This window comes from Pezoporus flaviventris, unplaced genomic scaffold, assembly GCF_033815535.1.
Source record: "Pezoporus flaviventris isolate CSIRO_AGI_PZ_B2104156 unplaced genomic scaffold, CSIRO_AGI_Pfla_v1 ptg000123l, whole genome shotgun sequence".
NCBI lineage: Eukaryota > Metazoa > Chordata > Aves > Psittaciformes > Psittacidae > Pezoporus > Pezoporus flaviventris.
Window position 1 is genome coordinate 913,330 of NW_026892671.1, and position 8,597 is coordinate 921,926.

Genomic DNA, 8,597 nt, shown 5'->3' on the forward strand with positions numbered 1-8,597 from the left:
ACCCTTGGTTTGTTTGATGATGCAGAAAGGCCAAGCCCTGACCACAGCCCTTGGAGAAGCAGAGCCTGAAATCCTGAGGATGAAAGTTCTCCTTATAGGCCTTGATGAAAGAGGCAACTGCCATAGCCCAGGGCACAGAGGCCTTTTGTTCTTTTGGGCTTTTCAGCCATGCCAGAACCCTGACCTCTGCTGCATGCTGTCCTACACTGGCCCATGCCTGCACCTCTTTCCCTTCAGGCTGTTGACCCCCATCTTGCTTTCCCACCTAGCTCTCACCTGGCATTTCTGTACCTTCAGTCCCATCTCTGCACGCATCCCTGTCTGTTCCTTGAAACACAAAGCCATGGGCTGAGCCAGACTCCCTCTGGGTGACCTCTTGCACCACAAGTCCACCTTTTGAGAGACATTTCTCTTTCCTAACTTCGAATCTCAACCTTCCAGGCTTCACTTTGTAGAAGTTTCCTTCTCTTCCTCTTAGCAAGAAAAACTACATCATCTCTGCAGCCACATTTCACCTAGTTGTAGGCTGCTACTATAGTGTCAATTCAGCAGGTGGAGTGAATATCGCTCAGCAAGCTGATCTAAAGGGGACTTATAGAAGAATGGGTGAGGTCATCAGTATACAGAACTAAGCACCATGGGGGAGCAGTGGGAAAAGGCAATGGTCTGGATTGAGAACTTCTTGGCAAGAGCCAAAAGGAAAGGTGGTGTCCTTGGGTGCAAGGTACCCCATGCTCTGGGGACAGGCACCTCATCTGGGACAGCTTCCTGCCTGTAGCACCCTCTCTGCTGCACACACCCCACTCCCTGCCCGCACTCTCAAGTGTCTCACAGAAGCTTTGCACTTCCCTGCAGCAGCGACTCCTCACTGCAGGAGGTTCCTGCATTCCCCAGGCTCAGGGATGGATGCTGCATTCCAGGCAAGTTTGGGTAGTGCAGGAGAGGGAGACAGGAAGGTGGGCTCATGGGGCATGATGAGCAGCGTTCGGGCACCCCCAGCAGTGGGCATTCCCCATGTGCCACGCTGAGGCATGTTCCCATGAGGGAAAGTTCTCAGATAGCCTGGGCAGGGAGTGGGGGGAAAGTGCAGCCCAGCCCAGGGAAGGGTGCGTTCAGGCAGCTCTCTTGGGGTCTGGCACTGGAGGTGGCTGCTGGCCATGCTCTGCTACACGCAGTCCTCTGCTTCTGCCCATGAGAGATCTGTGACCTGCCCTTTGAAACCGTGCTGCCCTGCTCTCCGCACAGGACAGATGTTTGTGGGGGTTCTTAAGATCAGTTTGTGTGTGAAGGCATCTTACAGGCAGTGCAAGTTTGAGCACAGGGGAAATGGGAAAGGACTGATGGATGCTGCAGCTCCCCTGGCTCTGCACTACGCTTCAAAGAGCTGAGAACTTCTCCCTGTTTCAATACTCTTCTGATTTTCTTTCAAAGAAATAATGTTTTATACCCCCCAAAACAACCTCAGCAATGTTAAGCCAGTAAATATATAACAGACAAAATGATTCTAAGGCCATGCTGAGCTTCAGTTGTACAGCCCACACGCATCCAAATCATGAGTACATGTAGAAAACTTTACAGCCAAGTTGTATTTCATCTGACATGCGTTGTGCAAAGCAGAGCTGGACTTCACTGCTTCAGAGCAAAGGTGACTCCCATCCAATCCAGCCTTGAACATTGCCAGGGATGGGGCAGCCACAGCTTCTCTGGGCACCCTGTGCCAGTGTCCCACCACCCTCAAAGGGAACAACTTCCTCCTAAAGTCAAGCTAAATATCCCCTTTTTTTCAGCTTAAAGCCATTCCCCCTTGTGCTGTCATGGCAATAACTTGTAATACAGGGAGGCTCCAGCAGCAGCGCAGGACGGACGTGGCCGTGGACTTGTACCTGTACCTGTACACTGCCCTTCCCCGTCCTGGCCCTAGTCCTCACCTCCATCTTCAAGAGGCTGTGGGGAGCCGAGGGGGAGCGGCTGAGGGAGCCAGCAGCTGCTGAACTGGCCTGGGAGAGCGGCCCCGGGACCAAGAGGTGGGGGGAGCGGGGCTGGAGGCCGGCAGGCAGCGGCTACTGGTGGGGGATGTCAGGGCTGTCGAGGGGTAGAAGGAGGTGGCTGCAGAGCAGTGGGAGAAGGCGGTGGAGACCCGTGACCGAGCTCAGCCCCACGACGGCCGAGAGCATTCCCTGGAAGCTGCCAGCCGAGCCCCAGGAGGATGCAGGAGACCACGCAGCATTTCCCAGCAAGGCAGAGGAGGAAGATCTGGACTCAGGAAAAGGGAAGCTGGTGGTGGGAGTGCCAGCAAGCACAGCAGCTACCCCAGTCCCAGTGACAAGTACAGCAGCATCCTTTGAGAGGTCTGAAGGTTTTGAATGGCCTTTGGGTACCCTTGGGACCTGCCTGCTGATTGTGGTGGGGATCAGCATGCTGGCAGACACACAGACTGTGTTTTATCCACCACCATTTTGTCTGATCTCAAAAGTTAAGCAGAGTCGAGTTTGGGTCTTGTCTATGGTTGATATTGGAGGACCAAGAGATTTTCCTCAAGGCTGTACAGTCATGAGTGGCAGGATGTGTGGGACAGTATGGGCAAGTATCTAGTAAACGAGGCCCCTCCAGTGTTTTGGAAGCATCAGAGATGGAAGGCAGCTGTATGGAGTCCCCAGCAACAAGGTGCAGAAACTGCTGAAGGGGACAGTGAATTATTTTGAGCCTGGTGGGCCCATAGCACTTCAGGCCATCAGGGCAGAGATGTAACATACAGGTGAACTCATGATGAAGGGGTGGACTTAGCAATGGACGCTATTGCCCAGGAGATTCACTTGTGTGAACACTGCACACAGCCTCTCCTGTTCTGAAAGACTGTTTTAAGAGATGAAACCTGATATCATGGACAGAACGGACTCAGCAAATCTATAGGGATTGGTCCATGCGCTAAGAAATGATCTCTTTCTCACTGTCTGTGTGTATATATGGATGTATATATGTAAGAGCAATGGCATATTGAAAATGTAGGACCTGGGCATGACGTGAATGGTATGCAATCAGGGCTGGATACTGGTTTAGCAGTAGCAGTCATATTTCACCTTAGTAGCTGGTTCAGCGTTGTGTTTTGACTTTCGCCCTGGGAGCAGAGCTGATAACAGCAATGTTTTTAGTTTTTGCAAAGTCATGTTTATTCTGACCAAGGACATTTGTGAGCCTCATGCTCTGCGAGGGAGGAGGGGAAGCTGGGAGGAATCTGAGACAGGACACCTGACCCAAACTGACCAAAGAGGTATTCCATACCACCACACGTCATTCCCAGGATGTAACTGAGAGTTACCTGGAAGGGCTAGGACTCCAGGTTAGAGGAGGTATCGGTCGGTGCTTGGTCAGGCTGCAGGGCGAGTTATCGGCCGGCTGGTGCTGAGGTGTTGTATTCTCTTCCCTTGTTACTTCCTTTATCATTAGTATTATTGGTGGTAGCAGTAGTGATTTGTGTTATACCTGACCTACTAAACTGTTCTTTTCGCAAACTGTGGGAGTTGCATTCTTTTCGATTCTCCTCTCCGTACCCTCTGGGAGTAGGGGGAGGGCAAGAAGGGGGGAAGTGAGTGATGGAGCTGCCTGACTAGTTTTAAACCACGACACTTGCCTTGCCTAGCCTTGCCTGACTTGGCCTGGCCTGGCCTTGCCTTGACGCGCCTTCCTTCCATTGCCTTGCCTTGTAATGCCTTGCCTTGTATTGCCTTGCCTTGCATTGCCTGGCCTTGCCTGGCCTTGCCTGGCTTGGCCTTGCCTGGCATTTCCTTGCCTGTCTTTGTCTTGCCTTGCCTGTCCTTTCCTTGCCTTGGCTGCCTGGCCTTGTCTTGCCTTGCCTTGCATTGCTGGCATTGCCTTGCCTTGTCTGGCCTTGCCTGGCCTTGCCTTGCCTTGCCTTGCCTGGCCTGGCTTTGCTTTGCCTTGCCTGGCCTGGCCTTCCTTTGCCTTGCCTTGCATTTCTTTGCCTTGCCTGGCCTGGACTGGCCTAGCCTGGCCTTGCCTGCCCTTGACTGGCCTAGCCTGGCCTGGACTGGCTTTGACTGGCCTTGCCTTACTTTGCCTTGCCTTGCATTGCCTGGTCTTGCCTGGCCTGGACTGGCTTAGCCTGGCCTTGCCTGCCCTGGACTGTCTTAGCCTGGCCTTACCTGGCCTTGACTGGCCTTGCCTTGCTTTGCCTTGCCTTGCATTTCCTTGCCTTGCCTGGCGTGGCCTGGCCTTGCCTGGCCTGGACTGGCCTAGCCTGGCCTTACCTGGCCTTGCCTTGCGTTGCCTTGCCTTGCATTGCCTGGTCTTGCCTGGCTTGGACTGACCTAGCCTGGCCTTGCCTGCTGTGGACTGGCCTAGCCTGGCCTTACCTGGCCTTGCATGGCCTTGCCTTGTCTTTCCTTGCCTTGCATTGCCTGGTCTTGCCTTGCATTGACTTATCTTGCCTGGCCTTTCCTGGCATGGCTTGGCCTGGCCTTGCTTTGCCTTGCATTGAATTTCCGTACCTTCCATTGCCTTGACTGTCCTGGCCTAGCCTGGCCTTGCCCTGCTTGACGTGGCCTTTCCTAGCCTTGCAGGGCTTTCCTTGCCTTGCTTTGCCTTGTCCTTCCTGGGCTGGCCTGGCCTTGACTTGCCTTGCTTTGTCTTGCCTTGCCTTACCTTGCCTTCCCTTGCCTTCCCAAGCCTGGCCTTGCCTGGCATTGCCTTGCCTTGCCTTGCCTTGCCTTGCCTTGCCTTGCCTTGCCTTGCCTGGCATTACCTTGCCTTGCCTTGCATTGCCTTGCCTTGCATTGCCCTGCCTTGCCCTGCCTTGCCATGCCTTTCTTTCCCTTGCCATGCCTTGCCTTGCCTTGCCCTGCCTTTCTTTCCCTTGCCATGCCTTGCCTTGCCTTGCCCTGTCTTGCCTCGCCTCGCCTTGCCTTGTGTCTCCTTGCCATGCCTTGCCTTGCCTTTTCTTGCCTTCCCTTGAATTGACTTCCGTTGCCTTACTTTCCCTTGTCTTGCCATGCCTTGCTATGATTTTCCTTCCCTTGCCATTCCTTGTCTTGCTTTGCCTTGCCTGGCCTTCACTTGCCTTGTCTTGCCTGGCCTTCCCTTGCCTTGCCTTCCCTTCTCTGCCATGCCTTTAATTCCCTTGGCATGCCATGCCTGGCCTTCCCTTGACTTGCCTTGCCTGGCCTTCCCTTGCCTTGCCTTCCCTCGCCTTGCCATGTCTTACAATGACTTTCCTTCCCTTGCCATGCCATGCCATGCCTTGCCTTCACTTGCCTTGCCTCACCTCGCCTCTCCTCACCTCGCCTCGCCTGGCCTTAAATGGCCTTGCTTTGCTTTTCATTGCTTGACCTTGCCGTGCGTTGCTTCGCCTCGTCTCGCCAGGTCTTTCCTTCCCTTGCCTTGCCTGGCTTTGCCTCATCTCACTTTGCCTTCCCTTGCCTTGCCTTGCTATGCCTTGCCGTGCCGTGCCTTGCCATGCCTTTCCTTCCCTTGCCTTGCCTTGCCTTGCCTCGTCTTGCCTTGCTTTGCCTGGAATCACCTCACATTGCCTCACCTTGCCTCGACTAGCCTCGCCCTGCCTATCCAGGAATGGCCTTTCCTTGCCTCGCCTTGCCTCACCTTGCTTCGCCTCGCCTTGCCTCGCCTTGCCTTGCATTGCCTTGCCTTGCCTCACCTTGTGTTGCCTCGCCTCGCCATGCCTTTCCTTCCCTTGCCTTGCCTCGCCTTGCCTCGTCTTGCCTTGCTTTGCCTGGAATCACCTCACATTGCCTCACCTTGCCTCGACTAGCCTCGCCCTGCCTATCCAGGAATGGCCTTTCCTTGCCTCGCCTTGCCTCACCTTGCTTCGCCTCGCCTTGCCTCGCCTTGCCTTGCATTGCCTTGCCTTGCCTCACCTTGTGTTGCCTCGCCTCGCCATGCCTTTCCTTCCCTTGCCATGCCTTGCCTTTCCTTGCCTTGTCTTGCATTGCTTTGCCTCGCCTCGCCTCACATCGCCAGGTCTTTCTTTCCCTTGCCCTGCCTTGCCTTATCTTCCCTTGCCTTCCCTTGCCTTGCCTTGCATTCCCTTGCTTTGTCTTGCCTTTCCTTGCCTTGCCATTCCTTGCAATGCATTGCCTTCCCTGGTCTTGCTTTGCGTTGCCTTTCCTCGCCTCTAATCACCTCGCCTCACCTCTCATCGCCTCGCCTCTCCTCACCTCATATCGCCTTGCAAGGGTTTTCCTTCCTTTGCCTTGCCTTGCCTCACCTCGCCATTACTTTCCTTACATTGCCATTGCTTGCCTTGCCTTGCCTCTCCTCGCCTCTCCTTGCCTTGCCTGGACTTCCCTTGCCTTGCCTGGACTTCCCTTGCCTTGCCTCACCTCGCCATTACTTTCCTTTCCTTGCCTTGTCTTGCCTTGCATTGCCTTGCCTTGCCATGCCTTGCCTCGCCTTACCTTGCCTTTTCTTGCCTTGCCTTGCCTTCCATTGCCATGCCTTGCCTTGACTTTTCTTTCCTTCCCTTCCCTTGCCTCACCTTGCCTTACCTCTCCTCGCCTTTCCTGGACTTTAATGGCCTTGCCTTGCCTTACCTTGCCTTGCCTTACATTGCCTTGCCTCACCTCGCCTTGCCTTGCCTTGCCTCCCCTCGCCTCACCATGCCTTTCCTTGCCTCCCCTTGCCTCCCCTCGCCTCACCATGCCTTTCCTTTCCTTGCCTTGCCTTGCCTTGCCTCGCCTCGCCTTGCCTCACCTCACCTCACTCTGTCTTTATTTCTGTTGCTCTGCCTTGCCTCGCCTCACCTCGCCTCACCATGAATTGCCTTCCCTTGCCTTGCCATGCCGTGCCTTGCATTGCCTCGCCTCGCGTCGCCTCGCCTCTCCTCACCTCGCCATGACTTACCTTCCCTTGCCATGTTTTGCCTTGCCTTGCCTTTCATTGCCTCGCATCACCTTGCCATGCCATTCCTTCCTTTGCCACGTCTTGTCTTTCCTTGCCTTGCCTTGTCTTGCCGTGTCTTCCCTTGCCTTGCCATGCCTTGCCTAGCCTTGCCTTGCCTTGCCTTGCCTGGCCTTGCCTTGCCTTGCCTTGCCTGGCCTTGCCTTGCCTTGCCTTGCCTGGCATGGCCTGGCCTGGCCTTCCCTTGCCTTGCCTTGCCTTGCCTGGCCTTTCCTGGCCTAGCCTGGCCTGGACATGCCTTGCCTTGGCTAGCATTGCCTTGCCTGGCCTTGCATTGCCTTGGCTTTCCTTGCATTTCCTTGCCTGGCCTGGCCTGGCCTGGCCTGTCATGGCCTTGCCTGGCCTTGCCTTGCCTTGCCTTGCCTTACCTTGAGTTGCCTTGCCTTACCTTGCCTTGCCTTGCCTTCCCTAGCCTTGCATTGTTTTCCCTTGCTTTGCCTTCCTTTGTCTTGCATTGCCTTGCCTTGCCTGGCCTTGCTTGACACAGATCTCTTGCTGTGTCATGTGCACTTGCCAGTTACTGAGGAAAGTATCCATGGGCTGGGAAAGGAAACAGCGCAGGAGGGAATTTTTAGCTAATTGTAGCTCTTCCTGGTAAAACCTGTTTGGCTCTAGCATCTTGTTCCATATTTTCCGTGGTCACTGGAATGGGTTTCATTATTAAAAAAAGTATTTCATTTTCTACTTCCCTGTGTTCCAGGAGAAACAGCAACAAGGGCCTCCCCTTGTGCCACAGCTTGTGACACTGGGCAAGACGTGACAAGGAAAACAGATGGGCTGGTACTTGTGGAGAAGCCTGTGGCCTGTAGAGCTTCATCAGGGACAAGGACAGGTTTCTGTGTAAGCACTGACTCAGTTCAGCCCAGCTGTGCTGTAGTGAAGAGCAGCACCCCTCGCTGCCCTGTGTGGAGTCGGGGCTGGGGTGCGTGCTCCCCACCCCTTCTCTCCTGCCTGCTTTGTCTGCAGTGAAACAGAAACTCGGTTCTCTGAAGAAATTCTTTCCTGTGAGGGTGGTGAGACACTGGAACGTGTTTCCCAGAGAAATCCCGCATGCCTCTTGTGAAACTGTTTAGGATTGCTGAAAGAATCACTTCCACACATACCAGCAAAAGTGATTTTAATGTGAATTTCTAAAAGCAGGATTCCTCAGGATTTGGTGGCGAGGCCCCACTCCACCATCTACAAAAAGAGATTGTGTCAGACTCGGCAAGGATTTATCCAGGACTGGATTCAAGTGATTTATACAGCATTGAACTGAAATCATGTGTATAGAAACTGCGAACAGAAAGGAATAAGGGAGACCCTCTTGTTGAGTCACGAGGTTCAGATTGGATCTCTTTGCTTGCTAAGCTCCCTCTCCGAGAGCAGTCTGCGTGCAGCTGGATTCCATCATAGTCTCAGGCCTGGTATTCACCTAAAGGATCACAAATGCCAGCTAGCAGCAGTTTGCATTTGTAAACTCAATCACAGGATTTCTAACATCACTTGATCACTGAAGCTAATATACACGCACCTGCAATTAAATATCCAACCTAACACAACACACTGAGATGGAGCTAGATGGCTGTGCACAGATCGAGATGCATTCCACCCCGTAACTAAAGTCGGTCCATCTTTCTCAGAGTGCTGTGCTCACCTCTTGCTGCTGTGCCAACAAACAGAGTTGT